Here is a 17,168-nt window from a genome sequence, read left to right on the forward strand (position 1 = left end):
GCGGAGGCGGGAATCGAACCCCCAACCCTGGAGGTGTGAGACGAACGTGCTAACCACTAAGCCACCGTGACCCCCCCTGGATGAACTTTTAATGAATTTTTATTCTAGGTTTTACCTTGCTGAATAATTAGATGAAGCCCAGATCATGTCGAACATGTCATGGAGTTCCTTTTAAGCCGCTAACGAGTCTTTATCGGCTAAATCGATCTCGTCCTGATTCGCACAACATGACCTTAAAAATCGTTCTATTAAAACATATTTATTCATAACCATAACACGTAATAGGCCCCTTAAAAGCCCTGAGCTGAATCCTGTCCATTTTGTCACAGATCATTTGTCATTAAATGAGTGGGCGAGTATCTGAAATATCCTTGCGCTTATTGTCATATTACCCAACTGGATAATGAACAATTAAAGCTCCATTATTTCTGAGAGCACTGAATACGATTTAGCATTTGCGCTGCTCTGTGTTGATGAGCTTCATCTCCAACAAATAAGAGATTGATATGAAATTACATTCATGAGAACAGCTGATGTCACGCTTCTGTTTTTAATATCTACACTGACAAGAAAAAAAAAAGGTTCTCAAAGGTTCTTTGGATGGTAACGGTTCTTCGTTCCTCTAGAACTTGTGGGTTCCTCAAGAGTTTCCTATATGGAACCGTTTCTAAATGTTTCGACTGCCTATTGGATCTAAATGGAACCCATTTGTCTAGAAGTGTATATTATATTGCAGATGAATTTTCCAGTTCGACTCCATTCCTAGCCCAGATTTAACTGCATACATTATAAAATTGGTCTTTAGATGTTAACGGGTCAAACCTTCTGACAGGAAACTGATCAGAAAGAGAAAGATTTAGGTTTATCATATAAAGAGTTCCTCAAGATTTTAGACTTAATGCAGTCTTCCAAACGTGACTGCAACTGACCTTCTCCCTTCAAAGTGCCTTCACTTTATCTTTATAGAACAGACTCAATGTTCTAGGTGTCTACAGGGTGCAGGTTTTCATACCAATCAAGCAGAACCTGATTCCACATGTTTAATTAGTTGATCTTGACTTCACGTACTACGAGGTGTGACTTCTGATTGGTTGGTGCAAAACCCACACCCACATCACATCGGTCTTCTTCTTCTTCTTTCGGCTTTTCCTATTAGGGGTCACCACAGTGAATCATGTATCTCCACCTACCTCTATCCTCTATCGCACCATCCTCTAATCCCACAAATTAACTTCATGTCCTCTTTCAACCCCTCCATACTGTATATCTCCACTTTGGCCGTCCTCTTGACCTCTTACCTGGCAGCTCCATCTCCAACATCCTTCAACCAATATAACCATCTCCCTCCTCTGTACATGTCCAAACCATCTCAATCTAGTCTCTCTGTCCTCGTCCCAAAACATCCAACTTGAACTGTCCCTCTGATGTCCTCGTCTCTAATTCTGTCCATCCTCGTCACTCCTGAAGATAACCTCAACATCCTCATCTCTGCTACCTCCATCTCTGCCTCATGTCTTTTCCTCACTGCTACAGTTTCTAACCCATACGCCCACATCGGTCCTTTCTGGATAAAATTGGACCCCTGATTTTTTGTATTTTTTTTTTAAATAGACAGTTTAAAGGTCTGTATTAGAGAATCTATGACTAAAAAAAAACCAAGAGTAAGATCTTTATTTGTGTGGGGGAAGTTGCTTATATTTAGAGGCAGCTTGGGCAGCTCCTTATAGTACATTTGTGGACAGTTCACTTTAATTTCCTACTAATTCTGCCTACATTACAGTAAGTCTTGAGATGTTCCCTTTCTCATCTGCCGTCCTTTATACATACAGTAGATTGCTTTTTTTTTTTTACCTCAGAGTGCAATAGAGGTTTAAAGTTTCAAAATCGGGTTACATGCACAAGTCCTTTCAAGCCTTCTGCATTTTTACAATAGATTTTTGCATTTGTCGCATTTTCATTCATTCATTTTCTACCGCTTAGCCGAACTTCTCGGGTCACGGGAAGCCTGTGCCTATCTCAGGCTTCATCGGGCATCGAGGCAGGATACACCCTGGACCGAGTGCGAACCCATCGCAGGGCACACACACACACACTCTCATTCACTCACACACTCACACACTATGGACAATTTTCCAGAGATGCCAATCAACCTACCATGCATGTCTTTGGACCGGGGGAGGAAACCGGAGTACCCGGAGGAAACCCCCGAGGCACGGGGAGAACATGTAAACTCCACACACACAAGGCGGAGGCGGGAATCGAACCCCCGACCCTAGAGGTGTGAGGCGGACGTGCTAACCACTAAGCCACCATGCCTCCCTGTTGCATTTTAATTTTTTTTTCTTTGTTTTATTACTTTACTCTATATTAGAAACAAGTATTCAGCTGCTTTAAAATTTAGAGTTAACTGCGTAGATACGGATCATTATGTTCATTGTAGACATATTTTGTATCCCTTGATCTCCGTTTTTTATTTTCTTTCCCTCCACGTTCTAAATTATATTCGTGTTGGATTTGATCGACATCTTGATGTTTGTTCATCTTTTATAGGGCATTGTTGTAGCCTCCAGGCCACTTAGCGTACTGTTTTTAAATAAAGCCTCGTATTGATGGATTTTGGAGAAGGTGGGTAATGACATCATTTGGCCGTGATAAAACACTTTTTACAAGCTCGTGACTTTACTATGGAAATGCAGCACCTGGAGCGCAAAGCCCCCGTAAAACACAGGCATGCTCTCTTTGAAAACTAAAGTGGGAGGCTAAACAATTCCCAAATGTGTGTGATTCTGTCATAGAGCTAGATGTTAACAGCTGTTATTGTGGATTTGTTTTGTTTGGTATATGAGTCGTTGGGGAAAGGGTTATATCTAAGCAAATGCTTAAAGCCTGTGTTATATCACTATCAGCTTAACACATGCTTCTTCACACACCGATGCTCGATCGGCATACGCGGATCAGCCAGAACATTAAATCCACCTGCATAATATTGTGTCAGTTCCCATTGTGCTGCTAAAACAGCTCTGATCCATCTTGGCATGGACTCCGCAAGTCCTGTACATTGAGAGGTACAGTATGGCCTCCATAGTTCCTCAAACCGTTCCTGTACAATTTCTATACTGTTTTCCTGAGGATTATCCTGCTAAAAGAGGCAACTACATGCCATTAGGGAATCTTGCTGCCTTGAATTGGTTTGCAGCAACGTTTAGGTACAGTAGGTGCTTCGTGTCAAAGTAACATTACTCACCAGGAAAATGTCCAGAATGTCTCGACGGGCTTCTTCAACACAGTGTATCCTGGTCCCATCTCTCATCTCACCAGGTCAGGCCAGCTTCTTCTGTTGCTCCATGTTCCAGTTCTGATGCTCACATGTCCATGTAGGTGCTTTTGGTGGTAGACAGGGGTCCGCATGGGGACTCTGAGCACTCTGGAGCTATCAGGTGAATAATAGCTACATTAACCTTTTTAGCAATTTCAGCGCTACAGTAGCTCTTTTGTGGGTTCAAACCAGACGTTATAGCTTTCCCATGCATATTGATGAGCCTCCGGCAGGCAACGACCCTGTCACTGTTTCACGGTTGTCCTTCCTTGGATCACCTTTGGAATGAAGTAATCCCAGCATGGCAGGAACACCACTACAAGAACCTTTGTTTTGGAGATGCACCGACTCAGTCAACTAGCCATCAAAATATTTCACTTTATCAATGTCACTCAGTTCCTTACGTTTATCCATTTTCCTTTCTTCTGACAAGACCTCACTGGTCACTTGCCACCTAATACATCCCCTCGATTGACAGGTGCCGCCGTAATGAGATAATCACAGTCATTCGACCGGTTTTAATCTTATGGCTGAGTTTATATATTTTTTTCTGTTTTTCCTAGCATGCAAGCTGAACAGATATGTGACAGCAATTCAATTTGTTTCAATATTTACTAAACAAAACGTGATTACGTCTTCTGATCCGTGCCATACGGACGAGACTGTTTTCCAGAACACCTCACTGGTACATTAACACGGTGAATGTTTTATTCATGTCTTGTCAGATGGCATACAAACGGGAGCACTGTTGTTGGTTTTTATTTTTTTCCCCACTCCTCGACTGCCAAAAATCAGAGCGCTTCTTTTTTTTTTTGTAATTTATTTTTGTACATGTAAATTGATTTTTAAAAAGCTCTGTAAAAAATATTTTTGTTTGTTTGCTTGTTTTAGAAAGGACAATAGGGTTGTGTTTATGTTCTGTTGTTGTTGGGGTTGTGGGGTTGTGTTTGTGGGATTGTGTTTATGTTCTGTTGTTGTTGTGGGGCAGTGGAGGCTCAACTGATTAAGGCTCTGGGTTGTTGATCGGAGGATCGAGGTTCGAGGCCAAGCACAACCAGGCTGCCATTGTTGGGCCCTTGAGCAATGCCCTCAACCCTCCCTGCTTCAGGGGTGCTGTATCATAGCTGCCCCTGCACTCTGACCCCAAGCTCCTCAGTTGGGGTATGTGAAGAAAAGAATTACACTGTGCTGTAATGTATATGCGGCGATAATAAAGGCTTCTATGCCCCCCCGTTCTATTCTATTCTATTCTATTCTATTCTATTCTATTCTATTCTATTCTATTCGATGTGTCTGTTTTCTGGGTTTTTCAATAGTGTGTCAACACTAGATCTCCAAATTTAAACATAAGAACTTAGACAACAACAACAACAAAATGCTGACCAACGAATGGAATGACATTTTGTTGTGCTTAGTTATGAAATCTAATTTTATGTAACAAAAAGCAAGAGGTATATTTATTTTTTGGCATTTATTTAGAATAGAACTTCATCCTGCAAAGCAAATCCGATTATGGTGGCTTAAGTGGTTAAGGATCTGAGTTGTTGGTTAGAGAATCATCATTGTTCAACCCACTGCACTGCCAAGCTGCCAAAGTTGGGCCCTTGAGTGAGGCCCTTAACTCTCTCTGCTCCAGGGGTGCTGTATCATGGCTGACCCCAAGCCCAAAGTTAGGATATGTAAGGAAAGAATTTCACTGTTTTCTAACGTATTGTATATTTCATAAAATTAACGCTTCTATATCATTCTCTAACAGATAATTGTGTATATGACTTAAAGAAACCACAGAATACTAGGATTTATATGAGTCGATCCTGTTTCGAGTCTCTTTCCCAAGCTAGAAACTTTGACCCAATTCCTAGAGTTGAAATCGCAAAATGAAAGCGTTCCATGTGAATGCTGATATCTTGCTCTCGGACCTGTCTCTTATCTCCCACTTGCTAATCCGTCAGTTCGGAAATTTCCATCTGCTGGGGCAATAAATGCTCATGCTGAGCCGTTATCACCTGCACTAGTTCCTCTGAAATGAGCCAGACCTCCTTTTTTTTCACTTCCATTACTCTATAAGTGCTAGCCTGTGCTTGTCAGGAACAGAGCGGTTTGAAGGTTCTGGGTCCATGTTTATCACGGTGAATTAAAGGAAACATTTCGATTTCAACAGCATCCGTATAAGCAATTTAGCGTGTTAATTTTTTCCCTTTAGCTCCAATTACCTTTGAATTATCAGGTGACCTTGAGACATAACTCTCGTGTGTTCGCTTGCCGTCAGCGTTAGACTCTTTCTGTTGGAATGAAGTGTGCGAGACATGTAACAAGAGCATTATTTCAAATATCAGCTCTCCACCGTCTTCTTTTATTATCTGTGAGTCATCGGGGAAACATTCCTCATGGCTTTTACTATTCCAGAAGAAAATAAGAAAAAGTACAGACAATTGCTCAGAATCTTTTAACACCACTGTTTAGCTGCCCTTCTCTCACACGTCTTCTAGTTCTTGCAATGGAGACTACTTATCTCGAGGACCGATTCTTTTACGACTGTATTATGATATAAATATCACTTTAATCCTTCACGATATCCAAGATTTATTCATCTTATGTGATGACACATAACTAGCACAATCTTCAGAGGCTGGATCTCACTGGGGTTCTTGACTCACTCTCTGAACTTCATAAGCAGGCACCATTTCCTATTAATTTCAGTGTAGTTTAGTAAAAAAGTCAGCTTAAGGAGATTAAAGGGTTAACCCGGGACTCCAGAGCACACATTACCTTCCTTGTTCAAGTGCTGTGTGCAATCAGGCTTTTGCTCAGTACAAGTGTTTTTCTATAACCTCTGTTTTTCCGTGTGGGAAGAAAAACATTTTATAAATCATGCAAAGAAAACAAATGAACAAACAAACGAACAAAAAAAAAACACGCTAATTGCGAATAAACATTTTGTGGTGAAAACTTTTTATAATGTATTCATACTAGCATGGATGTAAAATTGTGGTGGTGGTGGTGGTGGTGGCTAGCCATTTTAAGTTCCGTTTTGTTATTCATTAAAAAAAAATAATAATTTGTAAAATTAAAATCTAAATAAAAAAAATATTAAAAAAAAATAAAAAATATATAAAAATTAACATGAACTTTATTTATTTATTTATTTATTTATTTATTTATTTATTTATTTATTTATTTATTATATATTTACTTATGTTCTTAGTTTCCTAGCACCTTTTAATTTTGTACAAATATATCATTTAAATTTAATTGATATTTATTTCTCTTTTAATCTGAAGCAGTCACTGGCAAAATAATTTATAGTAACTAGTCATTTTTAGTCATCTAGTAAAATCTCTAGTAACCATTCTAACGTGACCGAATTTTACATACCTAAATATAAACACTATTGGAATGCTGCTCGACCAATCAGGTTAGTAGACTGTATGATGTACGATCGTTTGATGGATGACTCATTAGGGAATAGAAAAAGAAAAAAAAACTAAAAGGTTATTCCAGCTCATGCCGTAGAGGATATTCCGAGGGACACGTTCCCTGTATTCCAATGGTCTTTTTACAGTCTGATTACAGCGATGCAGTTGTTATTTCTAAATTAAACAGCCTTGTCTGATTGTGTCGTAAGACTCTTTATGGCGCTGTAACACATCTGTAAATATTGTATGAATCGCTTTAGGACATGGACAGTAAATATGCTGTGAGCAATGAGCTGTAAGCGCTGCCTGGGAAAGCAGTTTCCACAGACCTAAGACGATTGTGTTGTACTCGTGTACGACGTAAGCAGATGGAGACTGCATTGTGTTTCACTCATGAACAGTGTAGCTTTCAATACGGTGGCACTCGTGAGGTAAAAGGGCAGACGCTTTAGCTGTAGACGTTCTAATATGAAGAATTTCTATGGAAATGGTGGAGTAGATCTCTCGCCGTTTTACTGCTGAAAGCTGATCGCTATTGTTATTTGTTAGGTTTTGTTTACATTGTTTTGATAACGCAACGATAAATTCTTCACATCATTCAAGTTTTCTGAGTCAAGGTTTTGTGATTATTGTTTGTGCGTATTGTTAGTTGTGTTTATTGACGCTGCCTTTATTTTGTCTGTTTATGTTTCTGCTTTGTTTTTTGTTTTTTTGGGTTCATGTTTGTCATGTTTCAGCCTTCTTTGTTTTGTTTACAATGTTTACTGTTTGTTGTTGTGTTTATCCTGTTTATTTAAGCTTTTATTGTTTTGTTTGTTTGTTTGTTTTATTATTGTTATTTGCCATGTTTATGGTTGTTTGTTGATCTTTTTTACCCTGTTTATTTTTTTGTGTTTTCTGTGCTTACTGTCCGGTTTGTTGTGTTTATTGTTTTGCTTGTTTATTTATTGTTATAATTACTGATGTTTTCTAATATTTTTTGTTTTTGTGTGTTTATAAGTTCATACTTCTGTTCATTGTTCATTTTTTTAACATTTATAGCTCTGTTTATTGTTGCTTTTGTTTTTGTTTGTTTTATTTCTTGTGATCACTGTTTGTTATATTGTCTTTAACAAAACAGTTTTTGTTGTCGCTGGATTTCTTCATTTTGCTGATGGTTGTTTTGATCAGTGGTTTTAGTCTTCTGTCCCTTGACATCCTAATTATGTTGGCTTTGTAGAAGCCAACATTCTGTTTTCTGTTATAAGCTTATTATTATTATTATTATTATTATTATTATTATTATTATTATTATTATTATTATTATTATTATTATTAAACATTCTGTTTTCCTATTTAAGCTTAGACAAAAATTTATCAAGAGTAACTCCTCCTAGGGCTTTCGAGCCACATGCACCAAATTCGGATATGTTGTAGACCCTAGTCTGAAGTTTGTTGCTATTACTTTTCTAAGCCATCCGAATTCCGGTACCTCTGGTACCGGGTCTCAAACTGGCCTTTTTTCCCATTATAAACTTTGGAGGTTTATAAATCGGTGTGACATACTGTATCAAAACATGCAGCCCAAGGAAGGGAATTGCGTCACAGGTTTTCAGATGACGTCTCATGCTCGTCTCCACTTGCCTCCAAATGTTTTGGCACCCTAGTGCTACACTAGATTTCACCAGTTTTATGTCCATTTGCCTCCAAATGTAACACTGACCCTTATGTCCAATTGCCTCCAAAAAGCACCGGCCTTTGCGAATATTTGCCTCATCAAAGCCAACATCGAAGTTTGTTGTGACGAACTTTACAAATCTAGTTGTGCTTTGTTGTGTAACATTTGTTATTTTTTGTTTTGGTTATTTTTCCATTTGTTGTGTTTTTTGTTTTTATTTTATGTTATTGTTTTTCATGTTTAGCATAAAGTTGGTTGTGGATTTTTGTTTTGGCACTAAAATGAACCCCAGGCTTTTGGCAACGCAAACCATAATCTCTAGAACTTTGTGACTTAAGTAAAATCCTGAACATTTCTAAATCACCTATTTATTTATTTATTTATTTATTTATTTGTTTGTTTATTTATTTGTTTATTTGTTTATTTACACCAATCTTGTAGAATAGTAAGAATTATATTATACAACACATATCTATAAAAATTAGAGTCATTTTTGATGATGGGTTAAACGACCACAGTGATATTTATTTAAACAGTTATGAATGTCCAATGAACCTTTATGTAGGATGTCATTTATTGTTTTTTAGGTTAGATTTTTTGTTTTTAATCAAATATTCACAGTTTAGTTTGATACCTGTTTGGAATCAATGTAGGATTTTGTTTTTCTTGTCTTGTTTAATGGATAAATTTTTGTGATCTTATAGAAATGGACGTTTACTTCTCACTTCTCTGGTCTTCAAATCTCTTCTAAAATCCAGAATAAAAAACTTTCACCTTCTGCTTTCGGAAAGTCCTGGTCTGAACAGGTCAACCTTCCCAATTACGTGGCTTTGGCTTTCCCAAGGTGCCGGGATTGATAAGCGTATCTGTAGGAAAAGCTGAAAGAATTGTTCATTCACACAGCCTCGACCCCTGACCCACGTTACGTGAACGCTCCAAAGTCGTGCGCAGTCGTGCGAATCTTAAGATCTGCAAAGCTCAGCACTGTTTTACACAGGAAATGGAAATGAAACTCCGTCTGACTTTTCAAAGTCCCGAGGGTCTAATCAATCATCACTTTAATGTTTGGCATTCGGAAAGGAAGAAGGGAGGAGAAAAAAAAATAGGAAAACTGTCAGAATGAGCAGGGAAGGTAGTGAACACTCACGCTTCGTGTCAATAAAGTCAATGAGGACATAACACAATGACTTGAATGATGATAGAAAAGCCCAGACCACACCACACGTTTCGGGAAAAAAATTCTTTTTTTTCTTTTTTTTTTTCTTTTTAGTCTGGGAAATTGAATCGTTTTTTTGTAAGAACCTTCTAAAATGGAGAAATGATTCAAACAATAAACTCCATCTTAACATCGTTTTCAAAACTCGGACATCACGGCATCAATTTGCATGTACGCTTTGGGCCTTACAGGAATTCCTCGAGTAATAATTAAGACATTATTTTGTCAATGTTCTGTTTGTTGTGGTTGTTGTTCATTTTGCTTTGTATGCATTTGTACTGTTTGTTGTAGTTATTCTTCATTTTGTTTGTTTTTTTTCTTTCTGGATCTGTTTGTCAGCTTTATTGTTCTAGATTATTGTTGTTAACATACATCTGCATTTATTTGTTTGTTTGTTTGTTTGTTTGTTTGTAGCCTTAATTGTGATGTCTATCATTTTGTTTGTCATGTTTATTCCTCTGTTTGTTTGACATTTTTTATTGTTTGTTATGTGTATTATTGTTTGTTGTGCTATTCTACTTGGTGTTGCTATTTTTTGTTTTGTTTCATTGTAAGATTAATTCTGTCATGCTAACTGATCTGTTTTATTTTTGTTTATCATGTTTAAATAAAATTTCGTTTTGTTCTGTTTATTTTTATTTTGTCCATATTTCATTCATTCATTCATTCGCTTATCCGAACTACCTCGGGTCACGGGGAGCCTGTGCCTATCTCAGGCGTCATCGGGCATCGAGGCAGGATACACCCTGGACGGAGTGCCAACCCATCTCAGGGCACACACACACTCTCATTCACTCACACACACACACACTACGGACAATTTTCCAGAGATGCCAATCAACCTACCATGCATGTCTTTGGACCAGGGGAGGAAACCGGAGTACCCGGAGGAAACCCCCGAGGCACGGGGAGAACATGCAAACTCCACACACACACACAAGGCGGAGGCGGGAATCGAACCCCCAACCCTGGAGGTGTGATGCAAACATGCTAACCACTAAGCCACCGTGTACCCCGTCCATAATTTAGTCTGTTGTTTATTTCTTTTTTGTTTGGCGATGGTCATTATTGAAGATTACAGTAACATTAATCGGTAGCTCCACCTTATTATATTATATATTATATACTTATTATGCCAATTCAAAGTGTAAGAGCTGTTTATGACGCATTATTTTGACCTACAGTGTTGGAGTTCTCATAAGGGTATAAGTTTACAGGGTATAAGATTCTCATGAGTTTTTTTTTTTTATCTTTTTTCCTTTGTCATGTGTATGAAGATATAAATAAAAAAAGGTTTGACAGTAATTTATTTACTTTTTTTTTTTTTTTTTCGTCAGAAACATCCATATACGTGTAAATGGGGCCTCGGTTTGCCTGACCTCAGCCAAGTCTTCACATTGCAGCTAGTTGTTAGTGTCTCAACATATCAAAATGTTCCAGTTCCAGTTACCACGTAGCATTATGTTCCATTATTTTTCCAGCAGCTGTCACATCTCGGCATAACGATCATCAAGCAAGATACTAAAATAACTTAAACCATGGAAACGAGCTTCATATATCAGAGCTGGCCTTAAAACATCGTCTCGACTTCGTACGCTCCCCCCACGACATCACCACCACACGCATATTGTAAACTCAATGATGCCATTTACATCCAAAACCCACGTCTGTCCAATTACAATCCCATTTTCTGTTCTATTAAACCTTCCTAACGATGTCAGACTATGAATTACGATCACACGAATTCCTGACTTGCCATCGAAAGGCTATGTATTATTTGTGATAGGTTAGGAGGCGACTCATTAAGCAACCGTTGAAGAAAGTTCTATGTGGCTAATGATCTGTAAAAGGGAATGTGTGTGAATGTGGTTTGTTTTAATCAAGTGACTGAAAAATTATGAATAGAAAACACACACACACACACACACACACACACACTAAAACTATTAAAATGAAGGATTAACATCTCGAGTCTATAGAGACGGCGCTGAAAAACTTTGTGACCTTCAAAAAAATAAAATCTTTTGCAAAACGTTTTAAAGTACGGCAAATTTCAACTCAGATAATTCGCGTCATTTTCGACTGATATATTTGAAGTTATCTGCGATATAAAATCGATCACCATATATAGCCAGAAGACCATTTCTTGGAGTATGAATTAAAATCAGCTTTCACGCTAAAATCCTCTTACTTTCGATATATATACTTTACAAATTTTTTTATTTAGAAAGCTACTGTATTTTAGTACATACAGTATAACAGAGTAATTGTAGCATGTTACTACTGTACTGTAGATTCCTTCAGTAATAAATCACTTTATTACTAAACAACAGCATAGACACTTTCTGCTCTTTCCTTTTGAATCATTTCCTGGATGATTCACGGTCGTCGTCGGCCACTGAATTGCTTCACTTTAGACTTCCGAGAGTTTAATATTGCCTGTAGATAAAGAAGTATGTGATTTCCTTTCGAAAGCATTCACAGCCCTTGGAGGAAAAGGGAAAAGCAGTTGTTTCTTATTGTATTTAATAATTCAAAAGCACCAGACACTCCCACTGCTGCGCCTAGGCATTGAGTGAAGAGAGAATAATTAACCATTTCTCATTGCATCTGTGACCCTAAAACCCTGCCTGTGAAGATGTTCTGTTTGTTAAAGATCAGTTCCCGAAGTCAAACACTCTTTTTGTCTGGAAATCCTATTGGGGAAAAATGAGGTAATTTTTCTTATTCTTATTCTTATTCCTTTTTTTTTTTTTTTTTTAAGAAAGCCTGAAATAGAAGTCCATCGTTAATAAAGCGACCCATTCAGATGTCTCAAGGTTGAATTTATTATAAAAGAAAATAAAAGAAAAGCTGTACGGTGGAATGCTGTTACATAATATTACAGTTTTATTCACGTATTCAGCTGAGATACGTTTGAGTTTAATACCTCGAACTGATCTACAAAAAACTCTCTGTCTGAAATATTGTTTTCAGCACAGATAAAATGTCACCGACAGCCAAAAAAAAAGATCTGTTTGTTTTAACTAGAATCTCAAAAATATGCTTTGTAGCCATTTTTGAAACTCGGCTGAATACTTGATACATAATACCATTGCTGATGGTTCTGTTGTATTGGCCTAGTGTGTAAATCCTCCTAGTATGCAACAAAGACCACATACTACTTAAGGAAGAGGCCTTGAAGTCAATACTGTTGTGGGATCTGACATCTCACCCTAAACCACTGACTTCATTTGGGTTTCTTTCCTTTGAATCTCATGGTCCAGACTATACCCTTCATCACTCTTCAGTCTATCTACAAAACAAGTTGTTCTCAATGCAGTTATATCAGAAAGACCCTTAAGATATACTTCAAACAGCAAGGAAGCTAGTGATAAAATGTGATAAAAGACATTTGACATTGTTGCGACCGTGGACTTGTTTGGACAAATTAGAAATCAGTATTCAGCTTCAGCTTGTTGCACACAAGAAGAATTTCATTTAGATGAACAGATGCATGGATGGATTTATTGATAAATGGATGGATGGATATATGGACGGATGGATGGATGGGCAGCTAACCAAACAAACATAATGCCTTCAACACTCACAAAATACAAAAATAACTCCCATTGATTCATTCATTTTCTACCGCTTATCTGAACTATTCTCGGGTCACGGGAGCCTGTGCCTATCTCAGGCGTCATCGGGCATCGATGCAGGATACACCCTGGATGGAGTGCCAACCCATCACAGGGCACACACACACTCTCATTCAATCACACACTCACACACTACGGACAATTTTCCAGAGATGCCAATCAACCTACCATGCATGTCTTTGGACCGGGGGAGGAAACCGGAGTACCCGGCGGAAACCCCCGAGGCACGGGGAGAACATGCAAACTCCACACACACAAGGCAGAGGCGGGAATCGAACCCCCAACCCTGGAGGTGTGAGGGGAACATGCTAACCACTAAGCCACTCCCATTGATGTTAAAACTAATTCTTTTTATTCCCCTCTAATTCTGTTATGATATAATTGCAAGAAAAAGTCAGGAACCGATGGTGTAGAATCCATAAGCAGAGTATTAATAGTAAATCTAAAGGCAAACAATCCAAAACATGAAGAAAAAAAACAGTCACAAAAAGCAGGCCGAAAAACACAATCCGAAAAGCGAAAGTCGGAAAACAGAACAATGGTCACGAACAAAGAAGCAGGGAAACAGTGGAAATGCAGCGGCTTGGAATTGCAGTAAAAATACATATAAATACACACACACACACACACACACACACACACACACACACACACACACACACACACACACACACACATATATATACCAGGTGGTGTTGAGATTTGAATTCACAACCTTTCAGTTAACAGCAGAAAGCTTTGACCACTGAACCATCACTTACTGCCTTGCTGAGCCAGGGTTCCTAACAGTGTGGGGTTTTTAGATGTTCTCCCTATATCTGCAAGGATTTTAAGTTTGATGGCTACCTTTAGTTTCTCAGCACAAAACATTTCAACAGATGAACTGACAAATCTAAAATACCTCTAGGAAATTCATCATTCCCATACAGGGCATACTTCATTGTATTCCCAGACTAGGCTTTACAGTAGATCCACTGCAACCCTGCAACTACTGTAGGGTAAAGTCATTATTAATGATGAATGAATGAATGAATGAATGAATGAATGAATGAATGAATGAATCGAGTTAAAGTTAGTCTAGCCAGCTATCAAACATACTTCTATAGTATTTTCCATTTTTTCCAAATGTCCACCTCTGCAGCTATGTTGTATAAAATGTGACCTCAGTAAGGTGGCATTGTTTATGTACATTCTTTAAGATCTTTAAGAACCTATCTTGTTGTGACAATATTCATTAGGCCCCACCTTGATCCATGGCCAGCCAACATCAACCTTCCAGTCTACTTCATTGCCTCGCATCAGATCAATCAGTACTCACTTCTTGGTGTTCCCTTGCCTGTGCATCCCCATACAGACATCAAACCAGGAAAGCAATAGGTTCCTCAGCCATAAATGCTTTCCCGGTACCTTAAAATAACAGTCTTTCCTGTTCCTAATGGACGACCTTCCAGACACCACCATAGTGTCCATCTCCCAAATTACAGTATTTTCATGGACCATAAGCCTACTGTGTCTTCTTCTGACTTCATTGCAAATAATTCATCTGGTACAATTTGTAGATTTTGTAGAGCAGCTGATGGCTTGGGGTGGCTGCTTGATTTTTATCCAGTTTGGTCATTTGCAAATTCCCATAGTTCTTCAACCATCACTTTTCTACCAAGTGGATGCTAACCCACCTCCTCCCAGACACATGAATCCAGCCGACGCATCCTTTCGAACCGCTGCTCTTGCTACGTCACACTGCAGCCTGACATACTTGTGGTATTTGCCCAGTTTCACAAACATAAGCTTGCAGATTGGCAAATTTCACACCGATTCAGAGGGGAGAGAATATTACTGTTCCTCTCACCCAGGGAGCACGACCAGTCATGCTCTCTTGGTGTCCTGGCTACAGATGCCTATTTCAGGATTCAAGCTTGTAATCACATGGGAGATGGGGTACAATGTCTTATGAAAAAAAGAAGGAATTGTACTCTAGATACAGTATGTTCTGGCTGTTACTGTTTTATATAGACACAATGGAATGTGCTCTAATTATAAGAAGAAAAAAAATGGAAAATTAGTCTTTATCTTAATTAGGTCCTGATTAACCAAAAGCTGCAAAATTAAGTCTATGGGGGACTGCATTTTTCAAATAAGCAAAATAATACATATTGCTTAATTAATGAATGTGCAATTTGGCATGTTTATACAGTACATAAAGGTGATCTCGATGCAAATTGATTCATTCTGCACTGCGGTGTAATTTACAAAGCCTAAACATCACACTAAGGAGGATGTTTGTGTGCACAAATTAATACATCTGCAGGGCATGTATTAAATTAGCAGAAATTAGTTTTTACTACTTCAAACAGCATTATATCGTTCCCTAGGTCTAAATAACGGGACATTTATGGCTAAATATTACCAGGGTAAAAGTCTGGTTTCATATGAAGTATTTGCCACACATTCACACCAGTGTTAATAGTTTTATCCAGAGCAGAAAAAGAAACGTATTAACGTTTACCTCATTACCGTTAGGAATCCCATGTCCATAGCCTATTCATTTATTCATATTGTATTTTATTTATTTATTTTTTTACTTAAAAAAAAAAGAAAAAAATTATAAAATAAAACTCATCCTACTTCCTTTTAATCAACATTTTTAGCCAAGTTTAAATTCCAGACTTTTAATAGATGAAATAGAATTAAACACGACGCTAATTTATCCGATTTCTTTAAACATTAAGAACATAAAAAAAACATTCCATATTATAAATTAACAACGCTGAAACATTATGCTGCCTAATTTCCATATCCTTTACTGATAGGGATTCCAAATATTAATATTTCACTCCTCGAAACATATTTTGCCTCTTGGTCAAGACTGCCGATGCATCTCTCAATAAATACCTTACTTTTTTCTTTTAATCGTGTATATAGATTTAAAAACTCTTGACACTAAGAGGAACAACATTTAAGTAGAACTAAATCGTGTACAAACACGTTGATCAATAACGCCATCGATTTTCACCGTCAGAAATTTCCAGGTTAAGCTATGTGGGATGGATAAGTAAAAAAATAAATAAATAAATAAATAAAGACAAACATCATCTCTTGTTTGTTCTGTCAATTTGAGTGGATTTAGGTCTGGCTAAGACCTAAATCCTGATAAGATCCAGTTTATAAAATCCATAGTCATGCATCATCCTAATTGCTCTAACAATTTTGGTGCATAGAAAAGAAGCTCATTTGGTATTTTTAGTATGTGACAATGCAGCAAATCATTAGATGCGATTAATCAGAGAATGCAAGCTGCACGCTGTAAGAGGAGTCATTTGAAGTGCTCGAAAATAACCGAGCAAAACCTGTAATTTATCAGAAGAGCTTGTTACTCACAAGCCAGCTTCAGATAACACACTCCAAGTAGTATTATTTTTTTGCCCTTTTAACATATTAAAACATAGCAAAAGAAAAATATTACAACACATGATAAAACAACATTATTAACCTTCGACCTTCAATGGTTTGAATTTCATTTCACAATATGTAAACGTTCACAGACGAAGGCTTTGCTTGGCTCCGTCTTGTTTTAGCTTAGAGATTTTCCTTCATAGTTATTTTTACTTTTAACTTTTAACTTTTTTTTAAAGCTTTTATCTAAATTCCACAATTCTCAAATCCGATCGGTCGGAAAATGTTCGTTCGTGTTCTAAAAACTGAGGCACTAGCTATCGTTTAAATCGCAGAGTTCTACTAGTGCACTCGTTCAAATACTTCACCGTTTCTATAGTAATAACTTGTTCACAGTGATGTCTACTGTAAATGCAATGCCAGTGATAAACATACAGTAGTGTTACACTGTAATCACGATCAGAAAAGAAAGCGTATAAGTGTAAAATCGAGGAAGTTAAAGAAGACAAGAAACGCAGAACACAAGATT

The 17,168-nt window shown here is 37.7% G+C and overlaps 1 long non-coding RNA gene across 1 annotated transcript; it reads left to right on the forward strand.

The window, feature by feature from the left end:
* Nucleotides 1-4,647: 4,647 nt before the first annotated feature.
* Nucleotides 4,648-10,243, forward strand: LOC125146045. The gene is made up of 2 exons (XR_007144545.1): nt 4,648-4,995; nt 9,094-10,243. It is a non-coding gene; the product is annotated as an uncharacterized LOC125146045 (long non-coding RNA).
* Nucleotides 10,244-17,168: the final 6,925 nt, after the last annotated feature.

The sequence above is a fragment of the Tachysurus fulvidraco genome, chromosome 12 (assembly GCF_022655615.1).
Source record: "Tachysurus fulvidraco isolate hzauxx_2018 chromosome 12, HZAU_PFXX_2.0, whole genome shotgun sequence".
NCBI classification, from domain to species: Eukaryota; Metazoa; Chordata; class Actinopteri; order Siluriformes; family Bagridae; genus Tachysurus; species Tachysurus fulvidraco.